Source organism: Salvelinus fontinalis, chromosome 16 (assembly GCF_029448725.1).
Source record: "Salvelinus fontinalis isolate EN_2023a chromosome 16, ASM2944872v1, whole genome shotgun sequence".
Lineage (NCBI taxonomy): Eukaryota > Metazoa > Chordata > Actinopteri > Salmoniformes > Salmonidae > Salvelinus > Salvelinus fontinalis.
The window spans coordinates 15,791,858-15,813,271 of record NC_074680.1 but is presented as its reverse complement, the minus strand read 5'-3'; the positions used below and the strand labels follow the sequence as shown (position 1 = coordinate 15,813,271).

At 41.2% G+C, this 21,414-nt stretch overlaps 1 protein-coding gene across 7 annotated transcripts in view; it reads right to left on the bottom strand.

The window, feature by feature from the left end:
* Nucleotides 1-21,414, bottom strand: part of LOC129812701 (serine/threonine-protein kinase D3-like) — an 84,912-nt gene that overhangs the window by 26,376 nt on the left and 37,122 nt on the right. The gene's annotated exons all lie outside the window — the stretch shown is intronic.

The window sequence follows — 21,414 nt, the reverse complement described above, 5'->3', positions numbered from 1 at the left end:
CTCACATTCAAACACCTTTATTCCCCTGAAACACTGCAACAGTGGACTGCACTGAAAACAGCAGAAGGAAATACCACTCAAATGGCCATTCAATACTGCATGCCACCGTTTTCCATACAGCAATTAATGTAGGCAGAAGGCCATTCATTTTGCTCTATTGAGCTCAAAATGTGCCCATTAGGGGTATGCTATTGATAATGAAAACTTATCAAAATAATACTGACATAGCCATTGTAATAACACTGTAATTACTTTTCTAGTTGGTGGTGTGGAATAGTTACTGACTATCACTAATTGTCTGTTTCACAAGATTAAAATCTAAGAGTCTATATCTAAACCAATCATAGATGTCTGTTTCACAAGTTTAAAATCTAAGAGTCTATATCTAAACCAATCATAGATGTCTGTTTCACAAGTTTAAAATCTAAGAGTCTATATCTAAACCAATCATAGATGTCTGTTTCACAGGTTTAAAATCTAAGAGTCTATATCTAAACCAATCATAGATGTCTGTTTCACAGGTTTAAAATCTAAGAGTCTATATCTAAACCAATCATAGATGTCTGTTTCACAGGTTTAAAATCTAAGAGTCTATATCTAAACCAATCATAGGTGTCTGTTTCACAAGTTTAAAATCTAAGAGTGTCACGATCGTGTGTAGAGACGGACCAAGGCGCAGCGTGCTCTGAGTTCCACATCTTTATTTTGTGAAACTTACAAAACAAAAAAAGAAACAAACAACGAACCTTAACATAAGAGGTGCTACATGCACTAACTCAAAACACAAAATTCAATATCCCACAAACACAGGTGGGAACAAACACTACCTAAATATGATCCCCAATTAGAGACAACGATTACCAGCTGCCTCTAATTGGGAATCATACAAATCACCAACATAGAAAATTAAACCTAGAACCCCACATAGAATGAATAAACTAGAACACCCCCCCAGTCACGCCCTGACCTACTCCACCATAGGAAAAAAAGTCTCTCTATGGCCAGGACGTGACAAAGCGTCTATATCTAAACCAATCATAGATGTCTCTTTCACAAGTTTGGACAGCACAGTACAGTACAGTACCGCAAAGAAAATAAAAGTAGAGTATGTCAGTACAATTCAGCAAGGTACTGTACTATACTTTACAGTACTGTACTGAACTCTAATCTACTCTGCTGTTTTCTACTGTGCTGTACTGAGGTCCAAACTTGTGAAACATAGATGTCTATGATGGGTACAGATTTGGTCCAGTTCGGACCAACCAAATTTGGTCTTGTTAGGGGGCGGAGCTCATTAGAATAATAGCCATTGTGTAGAATAATACCTAAACATGCAACGGAGGATATTAAGGTATTTCTACCTTTGTGTACCTATTCAGGATACATCACTATGAAGAGAATGACTTTCAGAATTATGCATTTCTGTATACAGTCGTAGCAAGGCTGCTGCCTCAAGTTTGTATGATGGCAATTTGCATATACTCCAGAATGTTATGAAGAGTGATCAGATGAATTGTAATTGTAATTAACTGCAAAGTCCCTCTTTGCCATGCAAATGAACTGAATCCCAAAAGAACATTTCCACTGCATTTCAGCTCTGCCACAAAAGGACCAGCTGACATCATGTCAGTGATTCTCTCGTTAACACAGGTGTGAGTGTTGACGAGGACAAGGCTGGAGATCACTCTATCATGCTGATTGAGTTCGAATAACTGACTGGAAGCTTCAAAAGGAGGGTGGTAATTGGAATCATTGTTCTTCCTCTGTCAACCATGGTTACCTCCAAGGAAACATGTGCCGTCATCATTGCTTTGCACAAAAAGGGCTTCACAGGCAAGGATATTGCTGCCAGTAAGATTGTACCTAAATCAACCACTTATCGGATCATCAAGAACTTCAAGGAGAGCAGTTCAATTGTTGTGAAGAAGGCTTCAGGGCGCCCAAGAAAGTCCAGCAAGCGCCAGGACCGTCTACTAAAGTTGATTCAGCTGCGGGATCGGGGCATCACCAGTACAGAGCTTGCTCAGGAATGGCAGCAGGCAGGTGTGAGTGCATCTGCACGCACAGTGAGGCGAAGACTTTTGGAGGATGGCCTGGTGTCAAGAAGGGCAGCAAAGAAGCCACTTCTCTCCAGGAAAAACATCAGGGACAGACTGATATTCTGCAAAGGGTACAGGGATTGGACTGCTGAGGACTGGGGTAAAGTCATTTTTTCTGATGAATCCCCTTTCTGATTGTTTGGGGCATCCGGAAAAAAGCTTGTCCGGAGCAGACAAGGTGAGCGCTACCATCAGTCCTGTGTCATGCCAACAGTAAAGCATCCTGAGACCATTCATGTGTGGGGTTGCTTCTCAGCCAATGGAGTGGGCTCATTCACAATTTTGCCTAAGAACACAGCCATGAATAAAGAATGGTCCCAACACATCCTCCGAGAGCAACTTCTCCCAACCATCCAGGGACAGTTTGGTGACGAACAATGCCTTTTCCAGCATGATGGAGCACCTTGCCATAAGGCAAATGTGATAACTAAGTGGCTCGGGGAACAAAACATCAATGTTTGGGGTCCATGGAGAGGAAACTTGTGGTCAATCCTCAAGAGGCGGGTGGACAAACAAAAACCCACAAATTCTGACAAACTCCAAGCATTGATTATGCAAGAATGGGCTGCCATCAGTCAGGATGTGGCCCAGAAGTTAATTGACAGCATGCCAGGGCGGATTGCAGAGGTCTTGAAAAGAGAAGGGTCAACACTGCAAATATTGACTCTTTGCATCAACTTCATGGAATTGTCAATAAAAGCCTTAGACACTTATGAAATGCTTGTAATTATACTTCAGTATTCCATAGTAACATCTGACAAACATATCTAAAGACACTGAAGCAGCAGACTTTGTGAAAATGAATATTTGTGTCATTCTCAAAACCTTTGGCCACGACTGTAGTACAGATCAGCGACCCATGATGTCATTCTGTTACCATCGTTCTGTTCCCGGGTGTTAATCCACTTCCCTTACTGTAGTTCAATAACCAAAATAAATATTTTTCAAACTCCAGGTGCCATATCATAGCTGACAGCCCATTGTTTCTGCAGACATCTATGAATCTTTATTCGGAGCAGATATGGTCACACAAAAAGGGAGATTTTACCGTCATTCTGTTACTAAACTTTACATCTGCACTGTTCTTTGAGTAAAAGTGTTTTTGTACAATTGTCAGTGGAAATTGACAAAAGTAGTCCTTGTGCATAGAGGTGTGCGGCTTGTTTAACTTGCAATCAATGGTATTGGTTTGGTATACTTTTAACGTGAAAAATCAGAGTTTCAGTGTCATTCTGTTGCTGTGGAATTGCCCTAGAAAAGACAACTGTCCTACTCGTTGACACTGAGTGAATGAGTAGCCTTGGTTCTCAGCAGGCAGTCTGAGGTGCGCTCACTTCAACGGTATTATCCTGTAGCTGTGATGTAACCTCCAGGCAGCCAGGCAGTCAGTCAGTGCCGGGCTGGGGAGGGTCATGCTCCGGACTCTCGGATGAGGTTATGGCCCAGGCCAGCATACTTATAGTGAGTGAAACAGAGGAGTGACAGAGGAGCAGTAGCCTCCTGCAATACGGGCAGGAAGTGAGCGAAGTCAATACTGAGCCACTTCCTGCTCCCAGACCCACAGCTTCCACTGCTCATGTCAAGACAGACGTTAAACACACACAGGTTATGCACACATACATGCACACACACACTCACTAAATTACTGGCTAAATCACACACATCTGCCTACAGTACATCTTCTGTTCATTCACACAAATGCTAAATCAAAGTAGGACATTTAAATCCAACATTTCCACTGGACATGCAGTTCTGTACCCTGAAAAAGTAGCCTGTCTCTTGCTAAGCCCGCCTACGCTGTATGACACTGTAACCATGGATCTCTCACTCACTTTCTTACCTCAAAGGGGAGGTCGTGCTCTCAGCCTGGCAGGAAAACGATGCCCAGTTTCTGTGAAGGGCAGCAATGCCTTTTTTCATTCCTCTCATCTCTCCCTTCATGTAATGATGAAGTGTGTTTCCCCAACCGCTCTGCCAGCCAGCCTTCATCATCAGATGGAAGGGGTTGATAGGGGCTGTCAGGGAGGAAGACAGCCAGAGAAGGTCCTGGATGGATGTAGGAGGCCATCCTGTGTGGCGCTCATCAAAGCGGGCCCCTGGTGGAGGGCCCGTGCAGGGCTGTGTCTCGCTGCCAAGATGGCTGCTCTGGCAGGACCACCTAACACAGCTGCTTCCCTATCAGGGTCACACACAATGCCCACGGAACAATGTGAGGCGTAACACAACGAGGCCCATGGACACCAGGGAAGGCACACGGTACGGCAGAGGGGAACACCTGGAGCTCCTAAAATGCTAATCTCCAGGGTGGTGGAGCCACGGCTGCATGGAAAGAGGACACCAGGAAAGAGGACAGGGGTAGGGGCTACACTGACAAACTATGCAAACTGCTTTTAAATGACTATACATCATAATTCCTCTACTGGATTAACCATTAAATAAAATCTTTACACACGCACCCTTAAACAGCTCATTCAATGTGTTTAGTCATCCTCTCTCCCCGTCCACTTCCAGTTAAGTCCCTAGAGCAGCAGAGCAGAGCCTGGCTGAAGGCCATGAAATCACGTAAACACTGATAAACTCCTGTCTTTAAAAGGCCTCCTTTAACCCCAATGTGTATGGAACATGAAAGGATCTGTCTGTTAGCTGTTGCCTTACATAACTGCATCATCATCCCCAGTGCTCCCAGCTGGCCTGGGCCCTGGCTCTAATCTGAGAGGCTAGCCGTAGCTTCTAGTCTAAAGCCTTTATACACAGCAGACCAGTCTGCACCTCCTCCTGTAGGATGAAGGTCCATAGACTGCAGTGTCGCTATGCGTTTGGTCTGTGTAGACTATAGAGGTCGACCGATTATGATTTTTCAACGCCGATACCGATTATTGCAGGACCAAAAAAAAGCCGATACCAATTAATCGGCCAATTTTTATATATATATTTGTAATAATGACAATTACAACAATACTGAATGAACAATGAACACTTTTATTTTAACTTAATATAATCCATCAATAAAATCAATTTAGTCTCAAATAAATAATGAAACATGTTTAATTTGGTTTCAATAATGCAAAAACAAAGTGTTGCAGAAGAAAGTAAAAGTGCAATACGTGCCATGTAAAAAAGCTAACGTTTAAGTTCCTTGCTCAGAACATGAGAACATATGAAAGCATGAGTCTTCAATATTCCCAGGTTTTAGGTTGTAGTTATTATAGGACTATTTCTCTCTATACCATTTGTATTTCATAGACCTTCGACTATTGGATGTTCTAATAGGTACTTTAGTATTGCCAGCCTAATCTCGGGAGTTGAAAGGCTTGAAGTCATAAACAGCGCAATGCTTGAAGCATTGCGAAGAGCTGCTGGCAAACGCAGGAAAGTTCTGTTTGAACGAATGCTTACGAGCCTGCTGCTGCCTACCACTGCTCAGTCAGACTGCTCTATCAAATCATAGACTTAATTATAATATAATAACACACAAAAATACGAGCCTTAGGTCATTAATATGGCCAATTCCAGAAACTATCATTTCGCAAACAAAATGTTTATTCTTTCAGTGAAATACGGAACCGCTCCGTATTTTATCTAACGGGTGGCATCCATAAGTCTAAATATTGCTGTTACATTGCACAACCTTCAGTGTTATGTCATAATTACGTAAAATTCTGGCAAATTAGTTCGCAACGAGCTATGCGGCCCAAACTGTTGCATATACCCTGACTCTGCGTGCAATGAACGCAAGAGAATTGACACAATTTCCCTAGTTTAAAATTGCCTGCTAACATGAATTTCTTTTAACTAAATATGCAGGTTTAAAAAATTTATATACTTCTGTGTATTGATTTTAAGAAAGGCATTGATGTTTATGGTTAGGTACATTCGTGCAACGATTGTGCTTTTTTCACAAATGCACTTTTGTTAAATCATCCCCCGTTTGGCGAAGTTGGCTGTCTTTGTTAGGAAGAAATAGTCTTCACACAGTTTGCAACGAGCCAGGCGGCCCAAAATGCTGCATATACCCTGACTCTGTTGCACAGAACGCAAGATAAGTGACACAATTTCCCTAGTTAAAAGAAATTCATGTTAACAGGCAATATTAACTAAATATGCAGGTTTAAAAATATATACTTGTGTATTGATTTTAAGAAAGGCGTTGATGTTTATGGTTAAGTACACATTGGTGCAGCAACAGTGCTTTTTTCGCGAATGCGCTTGTTAAATCACCCGTTTGACGAAGTAGGCTGTGATTCAATGATAAATTAACAGGCATCGCATCGATTATATGCAATGCAGGACAAGCTAGATAAACTAGTAATATCATCAACCATATGTACTTAACTAGTGATTATGTTAAGATTGATTGTTTTTTATAAGATAAGTTTAATGCTAGCTAGCACCTTACCTTGGCTCCTTGCTGCACTCACATAACAGGTAGTCAGCCTGCCACGCAGTCTCCTCGTGGAGCGCAATGTAATTGGCCATGATCGGTGTCCAAAAAATGACAATTACCGATTGTTATGAAAACTTGAAATCGGTCCTAATTAATCGGCCATTCCGATTAATCGGTCGACCACTAGTAGGCTAATCCATCCATGGCCAGAACTAGGACTGTAGCCTAGTGGGAAGGAGTGCTGAGGAAGCAAAGGTAAGGGACAGCGAGGGCGCTCAAACTCATCATAACAATGACCCCAGTGTTAGGGCTACTGCTCCTGGCTTTAATGTAGCTGAGATAAGCTGGGGTCCAGTGGAGAGCAGGGAGTTATGGGAAAAAAGAGATAAGATTCCAGAGGAGAAGAAGCGACCGCAACGGCTCTGCGTGTGTTGGCAGTGGCTGTGACGACAGGGTGCTGAAAGGAGACTGTGAGAGCGAGGAGAGCTCAGTGGATAGGGATCTTATGATAGCTGCCCTGCTTTCCACAAGATCCCACTTCACACTTGGTGAATTCAGCACTTTGGGATTTTATTGAGGAAGATTGCAGGAGTTTATAATAATGTAGATATGACTAAACAACAGCAAGAAAGTATACCTTTACACAGCTTTATGTTTCCAAAACAAAAGGCCCAACCTAAACCCTTTCATACTTTAAAGTGATTGATGGCATGGCTCTTCCTGTGTCCAGAGTGAGATGTCAGAGTGAGGTTTTCCTCCATACGTCTGACATGCCTGCTCTCCAGACCCGGGGCCCGGGGCCAGCCCCCTCCACTTCCCCTCCTGCACTGCTCCAAGACCTGGTCAGCTGGAGTCACCTCCTGTTGGCAATGACTATACTGAACATAATCATAAATGTCACCAAACTAAATGAGAGGAAAAAACACTTTCCACTGCACATGGTTCCCATTCCAGCACGGGAGCAGCCGCATGCAGCTCAGGGCTACAGAGGGGTACAGTTCAGTATTGGGGAAAGGGCTGTACATCTCCATTCTTGGTATGAGGAAGCCCATGTTAGGAAAGACCATGGGGGTATGAGGACACAGGAGGGAAGAGAATAAGCTGTGCAAGTTACTGAATAGTGTAGATCCAAAATGGGGAATACCCTGGTGATTGGTTGCACGGGGAGGCACTTGCATTGGCAAGCTCTATCGTTGCTTTGTTGTTGTTAGGCAATAAAGATGACTAATGTAACCGAGTGGCATCCAAGCTGGTTAAAGAAATGACACACAGCTCGGGTTAGGTCCCATAGTGACTAAGCATGGCCTTTGTAATCAACACACACTGTGGCGCTAATAGCATACAGCCATTCAGCCCCACTCCGCACAAAGAGACGCAGCGCGACCACACACACACACCAAAGACACCAGTATGCCGAATCTGTGTGTGAGGTCCGCGCGGCAGACTGGAAAGCAGAGTGGAAAAGAGCTTTGACGTGGTAAGCTTTTGATAAACTGACTAATCTGCCATTGATATGCTAAATCCCGTTAAAGGCAGAAAGTGAGGGAAGGGAGGGATGTATGGGGCAGACGTGAAATATGGTACATTTCAGTGTGTGTGCCAAAAACAAATAGCCCAACAGACATGGAAAATCAAGTCTGACACAACTGTTCTGGTGTGTATGAACAAAACCATTAGTCTCAGGCTGCAGTTTGTCTCCGAGAAAAGAGATTTACTTCTTGCCTAACTGCAACACATTTAAAAATAACAATGAATCTAACATGCAAATGAATCTGAGTATTTATGTTGTCATAAATCACCAAGACTGCTCAAAGTAAGAATAACACACAGCATTGCTAGTATTCAGTAAAAGTAACAAGTACAACCCAGATAAAACTATGCTGTATCTTGGCTGGTTCCCATGTATGGTGATCATTGATGACAAAGTAACACATTCTATTCATGCCTTTAAAAGCAAAACTATTTTCAAATTCAGCCAAGGAAATGGGACGTGTATGGCATGCTGTATGCTGGTATGTATGTGTGTGTGTGTGTGTGTGTGTGTGTGTGTGTGTGTGTGTGTGTGTGTGTGTGTGTGTGTGTGTGTGTGTGTGTGTGTGTGTGTGTGTGTGTAGGCTGCAGTTTGTCTGATATTTCTGCCATTTAAATCCTTGGGCGGATTGTTTTTTTCAGGTCGCCTAAATCCAAACTAAAAAATCCCAATATATATACAGTAGCAGTTAAAAGTTTGGACACACCTACTCATTCAGGGGTTTTTCTTTATTTTTAGTATTTTCACCATTGTAGAATAATAGTTAAGACATCAAAACTATTAAATAACACATATGGAATCACATAGTAACCAAAAAAAGTGTTAAACAAATCAAAATATTATTGATATTCTTCAAAGTAGCCACCCTTTGCCTTGATGACAGCAAATAATAGTCCCACTCAGCGCAAACCAGATGGGATGGCGTATCGCTGCAGAATGCTGTGGTACCCATGCTGGTTAAGTGTGCCTTGAATTCTAAATAAATCACTGACAGTGTCACCAGCAAAGCACCCCCAAACCATCACACCTCCTCCTCCATGCTTCACGGTGGGAACCACACATTCAGAGATCATCCATTCACGTACTCTGCGTCTCACAAAGACACAGCGAAACTCTCAAATTTGGACTCATCAAGCCAAAGGACAGATTTCCACCAGTCTAATGTCCATTGCTTGTTGTTTCTTGGCCTAAGCAAGTCTCTTCTTCTTATTGCTGTCCTTTAGTTGTGGTTTCTTTGCAGCAATTCGACCATGAAGGCCTGATTCACGCAGTCTCTTCTGAACAGTTGATGTTGAGATGTGTCTGTTACTTGGACTCTGTGAAGCATTTATTTGGGCTGCAATTTCTTAGGCTGGTAACTCTAATAAACTTATCCTCTGCAGCAGAGGTAACTCTGGGTCTTCCTTTCCTGTGGCGGTCCTCATGAGAGCCATCATAGGGTTTGATGGTTTTCGCAACTGAACTTTAAGAAACTTTAAAAGTTCTTGAAATGTTCCTGTCTTAAAGTAATGATGGACTGTCATTTCTCTTTGCTTATTTGAGCTGTTCTTGCCATAATATGGACTTTGTCTTTTACCAAATAGGGCTATCTTCTGTATACCACCCCTAACTTGTCACAACACAACTGATTTGCTCAAACGCATTAAGAAGGAAAGAAATTCCACAAATGAACTTTTAACAAGGTACACCTGTTAATTTAAATGCATTCCAGGTGACTACATCATGAAGCTGGTTGAGAGAATGCCAAGAGTGTGCAAAGCTGTCATCAAGGCAAAGGGTTGCTACTTTGAAGAATATCAAATATGTTTTGATTTGTTTAACACTTTTTTGGTTACTACATGATTCCATGTGTTATTTCATAGTTTTGATAACGACTAAAAACAGAAAGTATTCACACAATTTTTTATTTAACTAGGCAAGTCAGTTAAGTACAAATTCTTATTTACAATGACGGCCTACCAAAAGGCAAAAGGCCTCCTGGGGGCTGGGATTAAACAAATATTCTTATACACTACTGTTAAAAAATTTGGGGTCACGTAGAAATTTCTTTGTTTTTGAAAGAAAAGCACATTTTTGTCTGTTAAAATAACATCAAATTGATCAGAAATACAGTGTAGACATTGTTAATGTTGTAAATGACTACGTAGCTGGAAACGGAAACAGCTGAAAACTGTTGTTCTAATTAACTTCTTATGGCTGGGATCCCGTTAATGGGGTCGATGACAGCAGCCAGGGAAAGTGCAGGGCGCCAAATTCAAAAAAACAGAAATCTCATAATTTCATAACAAAATTCCTCAGACATACAAGTATTTTACACCATTTTAAAGATACACTTGTTGTTAATCCCACCACAGTGTCCGATCTCAATAAGGCTTTACGATGAAAGCACAACATATCATTATGTTAGGTTAGCACCTATTAACAGAAAAACACAGCCATTTTTCCAGCCAAAGAGAGGAGTCACAGAAAGCAGAAATAGAGATAAAATGAATCACTAACCTTTGGTGATCTTCATCAGATGACACTCATATGACTTCATGTTACACGATACATGTATGTTTTGTTCGATTAAGTTCATATTTATATCCAAAAATCTCAGTTTACATTGGCGCGTTATGTTCAGTAATGTTTTGCCTCCAAAACATCCGGTGATTTTGCAGAGAGCCACATCAATTTACAGAAATACTCACAATAAACAGTGATAAAAGATACAAGTATTATACATGGAACTTTAGAAAACCTCTCCTTAATGCAACCGCTGTGTCAGATTTCAAAAAACTATACGGAAAAAGCACACCATGCTATAATCTGAGTACAGCGCTCAGAGCCCAAACAAGCCATGAAGATATCCGCCATGTTGTGGAGTCAACAGATGTCAGAATAGCATTATAAATATTCACTTACCTTTGATGATCTTCATCAGAATGCACTCCCAGGAATCCCAGTTCCACAATAAATGTTTGATTTGTTCCATAAAGTCCATCATTTATGTCCAAATACCTCCTTTTTGTTCGCGCTTTCAGTGCACAATCCAAACTCATGACGTACGGGCAAGTCCATGCGAAAGTTCCGACAAAAAGTAATATTACAGTTCGTAGAAACATGTCAAACGAAGTGTAGAATCAATCTTTAGAATGTTTTTAACATAAATCTTCAATAATATTCCAACCGGAGAATTCCTTTGTCTTCAGAAATGCAATGGAACGCAAACTAACTCTCTCACGTGAACGTGCCTGGTCAGCTCATGGCACTCTGCCAGACCCATGACTCAAAGAGCCCTCATTCCCCCCTCCTTCACAGTAGAAGCATCAAACAAGGTTCTAAAGACTGTTGATATCTAGTGGAAGCCTTAGGAAGTGCAATATGACCAATATCCCACTGTATATTCGATAGGCGATGAGTTGAAAACCTACAAACCTCAGATTTCCCACTTCCTGGTTGGATCTTTCTCTCAGGTTCTTGCCTGCCATATGAGTTCTGTTATACTCACAGACATAATTCAAACAGTTTTAGAAACTACAGAGTGTTTTCTATCTTTCTACTAATAATATGCAAATATTAGCAACTGGGCCTGAGTAGCAGGCAGTTTACTCTGAGCACCTTATTTATCCAAGCTACTCAATACTGCCCCCAGCCATAAGAAGTTAAAGAAGCAATACAACTGGCCTTCTTCAGACTAGTTGAGTATCTGGAGCATCAGCATTTGTGAGTTCGATTACAGGCTCAAAATGGCCAGAAACAAATAACTTTCTTCTGAAACTCATCAGTCTATTCTTGTTCTGAGAAATTAGGTCTATTCCATGCGAGAAATTGCCAAGAAACTGAAGATCTCGTACAACGCTGTGTACTACTCCCTTCACAGAACAGCGCAAACTGGCTCTAACCAGAATAGAAAGAAGAGTGGGAGGCCCCAGTGCACAACTGAGCAAGAGGACAAATACATAAGAGTGTCTAGTTTGAGAAACAGATGCCTCAACAGGCAGCTTCATTAAATAGTACCCGCAAAACACCAGCCTCAATGTCAACATTGAGGAGGTGACTACGGGATGCTGGTCTTCTTAAACCCTCAGAGGTAGTATTCACACCTGTGGAGAGAAGGGCATTCTTCTTACCAAACCAAATGACCTTTGTTTTGGAGGTGTTCAGAACACGGTTAAGGGTATAGAAAGCTTGCTGGACAAAGCTTGTTGTAGAGCATTTAATATAAAATCCGGGGAGGGGCCAGGTGAGTATAAGACTGTATCATCTGTATCATCTGAATATAAATGGATGAGAGAGCTTCCTACTGCCTGAGCTATGTTGTTGATGTAAATTGAGAAGAACGTGGGGCCTAGGATTGAGCCTTGGGGTACTACCTTGGTAACAGGTAGTGGCTGAGACACTCTTTGAGAGAGGTAGTTAGCAAACCATGCCAAAGACCCCTCAGAGACACCAATACTCCCTAGCCGGCCCACAAGAATGGAATGGTCTACCGTATCAAAAGCTTTGAACAAATCAATAAAAATAGCAGGACAACATTGCTTAGAATCAAGGGCAATGGTGACATCATTGAGGACATTTAAGGTTGCAGTGACACATCCATAACCTGAGCGGAAACCAGATTGCATACCAGAGATAATACTATAGACTTCAAGAAAGCTAGTCAGTTGATTATTGCCAAGTTTTCCCAACACTTTTGATAAACAGGGCAAAATAGAAATAGGCCTATAACAGTTGGGATCAGCTTGATCTTCCCCTTTAAATAAAGGACGAACGAAAGCAATGGGAACTTCCCCAGAAAGGAGAGACCGGTTAAAAAGGTTGGAGATAGGTTTGGCGATGAAAGGGGCAGCAACCTTTAAGAAGAAGGGGTCTAAACCATTTGACCCAGATGTTTATTTGGGGTCAAGTTTCAGGAGCTCCTTTAGCACCTCGGGCTCAGTGACTGCCTGCAGTGAGAAACATTTTAGGAAAAAGAGGGAGAAGCATCGGGGAAAGTCGCATTAGAAGGGGTGGGAGATGAGGAAATGTTGGACGGGTAAGGAGGCATGCCTGAGTCAAATAGGAATCCTGACTTAATGAAGTGGTGACTAAAGAGCTCAGCCATGTGTTTCTTGTCAGTAACAACCACATCATCAACTTTAAGGGACATGGGCAGCTGTCAGGAGGATGGTTTATTCTCCAGGTCTTCAACTGTTTTCCAGAACCTCTTGGGGTTAGACCCACAGAGAGAGAACTGCTCCTTAAAGTAACTAACTTTGGCCTTCCGGGTAGCCTGAGTGCACTTATTTCTCATTTGCCTGAACGAGAGCCAGTCAGCCTGAGTATGCGTGTGCCGAGCGTTTCGCCAAATGCAATTCTTGAGGTGGAGTAACTCGGCAAGATCACGGTCGAACCAGGGGCTGAACCTGTTTTCAATTCTCATTTTCTTTATGGGGGTGTATTTGTTAACAATACCACTGAAAATATCAAAAAAGAAGGTCCAAGCGTCTTCGACAGAGAGGATCAAGCTGATTCTATACCATGCGATGTAGTAGGAAGTTGTCGTTTCCAACATGCCAATATTCTACATCATTTCGCACATAAAACATGGTAATTAACTGCAATGCCAATAATCCATTGCGCATCTACTTGTCTGGTCTGTGTTTCTTTTACACCTGCTATGGAAGAGACAGATAAATGAGCGATCATTTTTTTTTGTTTTTTATTTCACCTTTATTTAATCAGGTAGGCTAGTTGAGAACAAGTTCTCATTTACAACTGCGACCTGGCCAAGATAATAACGACCCAGTTTGCTGAGTAGAGTATTGGAAGCTATTTTGTAGATGACATCGCCGAAGTCGAGGATCGGTAGGATAGTCAGTTTTACGAGGGTATGTTTGGCGGCGTGAGTGACTGAGGTTTTGTTGCGAAATAGGAAGCCGATTCTAGATTTAATTTTGGATTGGAGATGTTTAATATGAGTCTGGAAGGAGAGTTTGCAGTCTAGCCAGACACCTAGGTTTTTGTAGTTGTCCACATATTCTAAGTCAGGACCGTCCAGAGTAGTGACGCTAGTCGGGCGGGCGGGTGCAGGCAGCGAACGGTTGAAAAGCATGCATTTGGTTTTACTAGCTTTTAAGAGCAGTTGGAGGCCATGGAAGGAGTGTTGTATGGCATTGAAGCTCGTTTGGAGGTTAGTTAGCCCGGTGTCGAAAGACGGGCTAGATGTATACAGAATGGTGTCGTCTGCGTAGAGGTGGATCAGGGAATCACCCGCAGCAAGAGCAAAGTCGTTGATATATACAGAGAAAAGAGTCGGCCTGAGAATTGAACCCTGTGGAACCCTCATAGAGACTGCAAGAGGTCCGGACAACAGGCCCTCCGATTTGACACACTGAACTCTATCTGAGAAGTAGTTGGTGAACCAGGCGAGGCAGTCATTTGAGAAACCAAGGCTGTTGAGTCTGCCGATAAGAATACGGTGATTGACAGAGTCGAATGCCTTGGCCAGGTCAATGAAGACGGCTGCACAGTACTGTCTTTTATTGATGGTGGTTATGATATCGTTTAGTACCTTGAGCGTGGCTGAGGTGCACCCGTGACCAGCTCAAAAACTGGATTGCACAGCGGAGAAGGTACGGTGGGATCCGAAATGGTCAGTGATCTGTCTATTATCTTGGCTTTTGAAGACTTTAGAAAGGCAGGGCAGGATGGGTATAGGTCTATAACAGTTTGGGTCTAGAGTGTCACCCCCTTTGAAGAGGGGATGACCGCGGCAGCTTTCCAAACTTTAGGGATCTCGGAAGATACGAAAGAGAGGTTGAACAGACTGGTAATAAGGGGTTGCAACAATGGCGGTGGATAATTTTAGAAAGAGAGGGTCCAGATTGTCTAGCCCAGGTGATTTGTATGGGTCCAGGTTTTGCAGGTCTTTCAGAACCTCAGCTATCTGGATTTGGGTGAAGGAGAAGCTGAGGAGGCTTGGGCAAGTAGCTGCGGGGGGTGGGGGCCGGGGTTGGGGTAGCCAGGAGGAAAGCATGGCCAGTCGTGGAGAAATGCTTATTGAAATTCTAGATTATCGTGGATTTATCGGTGGTGACAGTGTTACCTAGCCTCAGTGCAGTGGGCAGCTGGGAGGAGATGCTCTTATTCTCCATGGACATTACAGTGAGGGGATATAGTGAGCAGATATATCTTGAGGGGATATAGTGAGCAGCTGTTGTTTTGTGAGGTATCTCTACTTGAAAATACATGATCTAAGTGATTGACAGTTGAAGAACTACAAAATAGTGATTTTGTCAGACAGTATAGGCAGCAGCTCTATATAGATTATGACTTGAAATTAAATAATAAAGCCATCAAATAAAACACATAATATACACAACTGAAATATTTTATTAAAGTCAAGAAATGTGAATAATTTATGGTTAATGATAAGCAGTAATGGGCAGTCACTGTCATCATGATACTTTTATTAATTAAACCTTAATTGAAAAATCCAACCAAAACCAACCTCAAAAAGCACTAAATGCTCAGCACTACAGTTGTGTTACAAAGTGGGATTAAAATGGATTTAATTGTCTTTTTTTCTCAACAACCTACACAAAATACTCTGTAATGTCAAAGTGGAAGAAAAATACGAACATTTGTAAAAGATTAATGAAAAATAAAACACCAATATATCTTGATACGATAAGTATTCAACCCCCGGAGTCAATACATGTTAGAATCACCTTTGGCAGTGATTACAGATGAGAGTCTTTCTCAGTAAGTCTGTAAGAGCTTTCCACACCTGGATTGTGCAACATTTGCCCATTATTATTTAAAAAATTCCTCGCACTTCTGCCAAATTGGTTGTTGATCATTGCTAGATAACCATTTTCAGTTCTTGCCATAGATTTTCAAGCAGATTTAAGTAAAAACTGTAACTCTCCCATTCAGGAATATTCCCTGTCTTCTTGGTAAGCAACTCCAGTGTAGATTTGGCTTTGTGTTTTAGGTTATTGTCCTGCTGAAAGGTGAATTAATCTACCAGTGTCTGGTGGAAAGCAGACTGAACCAGGTTTCCTCTGGGATTTTGCCTGCGCTTAGCTCCATTACGTTTATTTTTTCTCCTGAAAAACTATACCCATAACAGGCCACAGCCACCACTATGCTTGAAAATATGAAGAGTGGTACTCCGTAATGTTTTGCCCCAAACATAGCGCTTTGTATTCAAGACATAAAGTGAATTTCTATGCCAAATTCTTTGCAGTTGTCACACCCTGGCCTTAGTTATCTTTGTTTTCTTTATTATTTTAGTTAGGTCAGGGTGTGACATGGGGGATGTATGTGTTTTGTATTGTCTAGAATTTTTGTATGTTTATGGGGCAGTGTTCAGTCTAGGTGTTTGTATGTCTATGGTTGACTAGATTGGGTCTCAATTAGAGACAGCTGTCTATCGTTGTCTCTGATTGGGAGCCATATTTAGGCAGCCATAGTCATTAGGTAGTTTGTGGGTGATTGTCTATGTCTTTACGTTAGTTGCTTGTGTCTGCACTTCGGTTTATAGCTTCACGGTCGTTTGTTGTTTTTGTATAGTTTGTCAGTGTTCGTTTCGTGTTCGTCTTCGTTAATAAAAGAAGATGTATTGTTATCACGCTGTGCCTTGGTCCTCCTCTCTTCCACAATACGACGATCGTGACAGCAGTTTTACTTTACAAACAGGATGCAAGTTTTGGAATATTTGTATTCTGTACAGGCTTCCTTCTTTTCACTCTGTCATTTAGGTTAGTATTGTGAAGTAACTACAATGTTGTTGATCCATCCTCAGTTTTCTCCTATCACAGCCTTTAAACTCTGTAACTGTTTTGAAGTCACCATTCACCTCATGGTGAAATCACTTAGCGTTTTCTTCCTCTCCAGCAACTAAGTTAGGAAGGACGTATCTTTATTGTGACTTGGTGTATTGATACACCATCCAATGTGTAATTAATAACTTCACCATGATCAATGGGATATTCAATATCTGCTTTTTTTAACCCATCTACAAATAGTTGATCTTCTTTGCGAGGCATTGGAAAACCTCCCTGGTATTTGTAGTTAATCTGTGTTTGAAATTCACTGCTTGACTGAGAAACCATACAGATAATTGTATGGGTGGGGTACAGAGATGAGGTAGTCATTCAAAAATCATGTTAAACACTATTATTGCACATAGAGTGAGTCCATGTGTGTAGGCCAGTGACAAAATCTCAATTGAATAAATGTTAAAGGCAGGCTGTAACACAAAATGTGGAAAAGTCTAGGGGTGTTTATACTTTCTGAAGGCACTGCATATTTTCTTGAAATAATATAATCTTTGAGAACTAACAACCACCAAAATAAAAGCTAGACAGACAGGGAGAATTAAAAAATCCCAAAACAACATTAGCCATGGCAAAATACATAGAATTGCAAAGAAATTAGCTCTACAGCGGCAATATTTTCTCTCAGCTCCATCGCAAAATATGTAGAATTGCACAAAAATGTGTTTTAAAACTGAACAAATTTCTCTCAGTTCCATGGAGAAATGCAGGAAATTGGTTAACAAATTCCAAAATGTCTCTACACCGATAAAAAAAAAACCTGGTATGTGTGTGTGTGTATGCCACTGCCTGACTGCATGTGTCTGTCTGTGTGGGAGGCCAAAGGCTATCAGTCATCAGTGCGAGAGGAGGGTGGTAACAGGGAAAACCTGTCAGAGAGGGGATAGAGGAGCAGGCAGGGTCTGACAGATGGACACATGATTACACAGAGGAAGGTATGCTGTCTGACCTGGGCTGCCTGACACCTTTATGAGGGTGGCTCTGGGCCAAGTATGTAGTGATGGACAGCTACAGTACAGGCTTTGTTTATCAAACCCATGTTTCAACAAGCAACTGGTATTGCTTTATGGCTTTGTAATATGGATGATACGCAAGGAGAACATTAAAACAAACCATATCAAATGACCTACACTCCCCTATGTATTTATTTGGACAGTGATGCTAAACTTTTTTTATTTGGCTATATACTCAAGCATTTTGGATTCGAGATAAACCTTTTTGGATGCATTTGCAGTTTGTTTTGGTTGATTTATGGATTATGTTGTGCCCAATAGAAATAAATGGTAAATAGTGTACTGTGTCATTTGAGTCACTTTGATTGTAAATAAATTTAAATATGTTTCTGAACACTTCCACATTAATGTGGACGCTACCATGATTATGGGTAATCTTGAATGAATCTTGAATAATGATAATAAAGTGAGAAACTTACAGCGGCATGAATATATTTTTCTACTTATAATAAAAGTGACGGAATACATTATTTACCATTCATTTCTATTGGGCACAACATAAGTCGATACACAACCAAAACAAACTGGAAATGCATTCAACAAGTTCGTAGAGTCACAAGCTAGACGTAGTCATTGCGTGTTAGGAATATGGGACAAAATACTAAACTTTTGACACTATAAGTGACTTTGTCTAAATACTTATGACAGCTTCATACGGGGGCACTAGATACAAAAAGTGCATTCATGTCGAAACAGTATTGTAAATATTGTACAGCAAAGTGAGTTCTGGTGATTCCTGTGAAAGTAAAGCCTCTATAACCGATCTGGGTCCTCCTGACATATATGGTCAATATGTTCGGGTCATATTCACGTCAAAACCAAAGTAATTATTCTAGTAGAATATTATTACTTTAAGCAAACACTCAAATCACATTGTGCAGTGTTGTAGGTTCATCAAGGTACTGAGCGCCAGAAGTCAGACGATAAAGCCCATCACAAGACTGGAGTGTGAAACGAGGTGTTTTTATCTGCCATAATGCAGCCATTCATAGCTGTGTATGACATTGTTTATCAGCACAAAGAACAGCCTGGCCCTTCAACCCCAGACCGACCGACCAACCGGGAGGCACAAGATGTTATTCAGTTGTTTTAGTTGCCTGGTTAACTAATGTGTCTTGATGAAGTCATAAGAGGAAGCAGACCCTAAGACACTGATTGTGGATGTGTCACTGCTGTCATGTGGTGGTGGTAAGGCATTATACATGGAGCAATAGGTCAGAGAAGGATCCGCTACAAGTTAAAGGTTAAATTCCGAATGTGACACAGAGGGTTAAAGCTTGAATGTTAAATGTGAGGAGGAGCTAAGCTGCACTGTGTGGTTTAAGTGCAACGGAACGACACTACAATATGTGAGACTGAAAGTCTATGACAAAGAGGAAGATTGTTTTGATGTCAAACGCACAACTGCTGTTTAACTTTGTGGCACATGTTAGAGAACACATCAGTGGGAAATGCACTGAATACATGGTCAAAAAGCTGCACATAGGAAAAGCTAATTGTGCTCGATATAGCCTTGAGGAAAGAAATGGGTGTGTGCGAGTCACATCAAGCACATTTAGTGGAAATGTAAAACTGTGTTAATTATTAAATGAAGTTTCCCCTCTCTGTCTCCAGTGAAATGATTGCATTGGTCTTCATTACATGATTCATATAATTGGAAACAGCAACGTCATATACCCCACATAGCAGAGAGCACTAACATAAACTACATGTAAGCAACAGTAGGCTGTTCATATCAGACCCTCTTCCTGGCAATGAAGATTGTATAATACACATTTGACACTTTATGATATTGTGTACTGAACATTATACAAAGTGTTTCAAGAGGAATTTGAGGAGGCGAGGAGGCTGGCAGGGTGGAAGAAATACAAACAAACTGCTCATTTTAGAACATAAACGTATGGTTTACCCACAAGCATAAAAATGACAGAACTGAAAATGGAACTTCTCTATTGGCAGACTGCTGGTTTTAGTCATCTTAGTTCAGAGCTACGGGGTTCATTAAAACCCACGCCATACTCCAATGTGTTTGGAGTGTTTCGTTGACAATAATGTGCTTTTCAGTGCTTCCCATGACTGCTAATTTACCATATCATTAGCTTGTCTAATTCCCTTAGTCCTTTTGATCATGTACAAAAAGAACACAAATAAAATAAAATTTTATTTGTCACATGCGCCGATAACAACAGGTGTAGGTAGACCTTACCGTGAAATGCTTACTTACAAGCCACCAATGCAGTTCAAGAAACAGAGTTAAGAAAATATTTAATAAATAATTCATAAAAAGTAAGACAAAACAATATACCTAGGCTATATACTGGGGGGGTCAATGTAAATAGTCCGGGTGGCCATTTGATTAATTGTTCAGCAGTCTTATGGCGTGTTGGTGTAGTACTAGTAGTAGTAGTAGTAGTAGTAGTAGTAGTAGTAGTAGTAGTAGAAGTAGAAGAAGCACACACACACAACCTCATTGCGCTTTTATGAAAACAAGGGCAAAAATCATCCCTCTCTCTTGACAATGTTGTTGATTAGTGAGCCCACCACCCATGATGGGGAGCAGCCATTTGTTCTAGAAAATGTGATTCTGCCAGCACACATTGTTCAGGAAGGAGAATGGTATTTATGACTGATCCATACTGGCTGCTAGCTGGAAGCTAGAGACCCTGAGGACAGTGTTAACAGAGTACTAAAAGGTCAAGCGTCCACAATTCCTTGATGCTTCAGGAGATTTGTGTTTGTTTGTGACGCTAAGGAGGCAACACTAAGCTAAATGGAATCATGGGTAGGGCTGTTGCGGTGACCGTATTACTGCCACACCACAGGTCACGAGTCATGAACGCAGTCAAATGCCAGCTTCTCCAAGCTCTGATACTGCTCATTGCCATTCGTAGCCTACCAAACATACGAACTGCCTGGTACGCAGCACTCTATTGTCCCTCTAATCACTCTGACATCAATGCAAATGTAATCGAAAATCGAATCAAACACTTCATGAGAACCCATGACCTCATGTTGTGCAACATTTCTATAGGCTATTTCTACTATATTTATTTATCAACTTTCCTAATATTAAGAACATTGCTTATCTTTACAACAGGAGTATAACCTACCTGGCAGGCATGAAAATGAATGACATCCTCCATCCGCTGTTTAAGTGCATAGATGACATGTATTTTTTCCCGCTACCCCTGTTTTGAGACAGGTGCATGATAATTGTCCATTCTAAATCAAAACGAATTTCACACATATTATTTAGTAAAGACAAGTTTAAATCAAGAATAGTCGGATGAGTGACACTATTGGCCTAACACTTGTGAATGATAGCCTATTACTTGTGAACTATGTATTATCACTTGTGAATTATGCCCAGCACAGGAAAAAGCCTTTTATTTTTTCGAATCATAGTCACACACCTCGTGTAGCCTAGTATCAACATTTTCAGCTAAATGTTCTGATCTGTAGTCAGCAACATTGCGTAAAAACATTTTTTTTTATGCTAGTGGTTGTATTAATTTGGGATCTATTGCATTCCACAACTGTCCCAGACTATGTTTGGAATATTTATTGCTTGCACAGAATA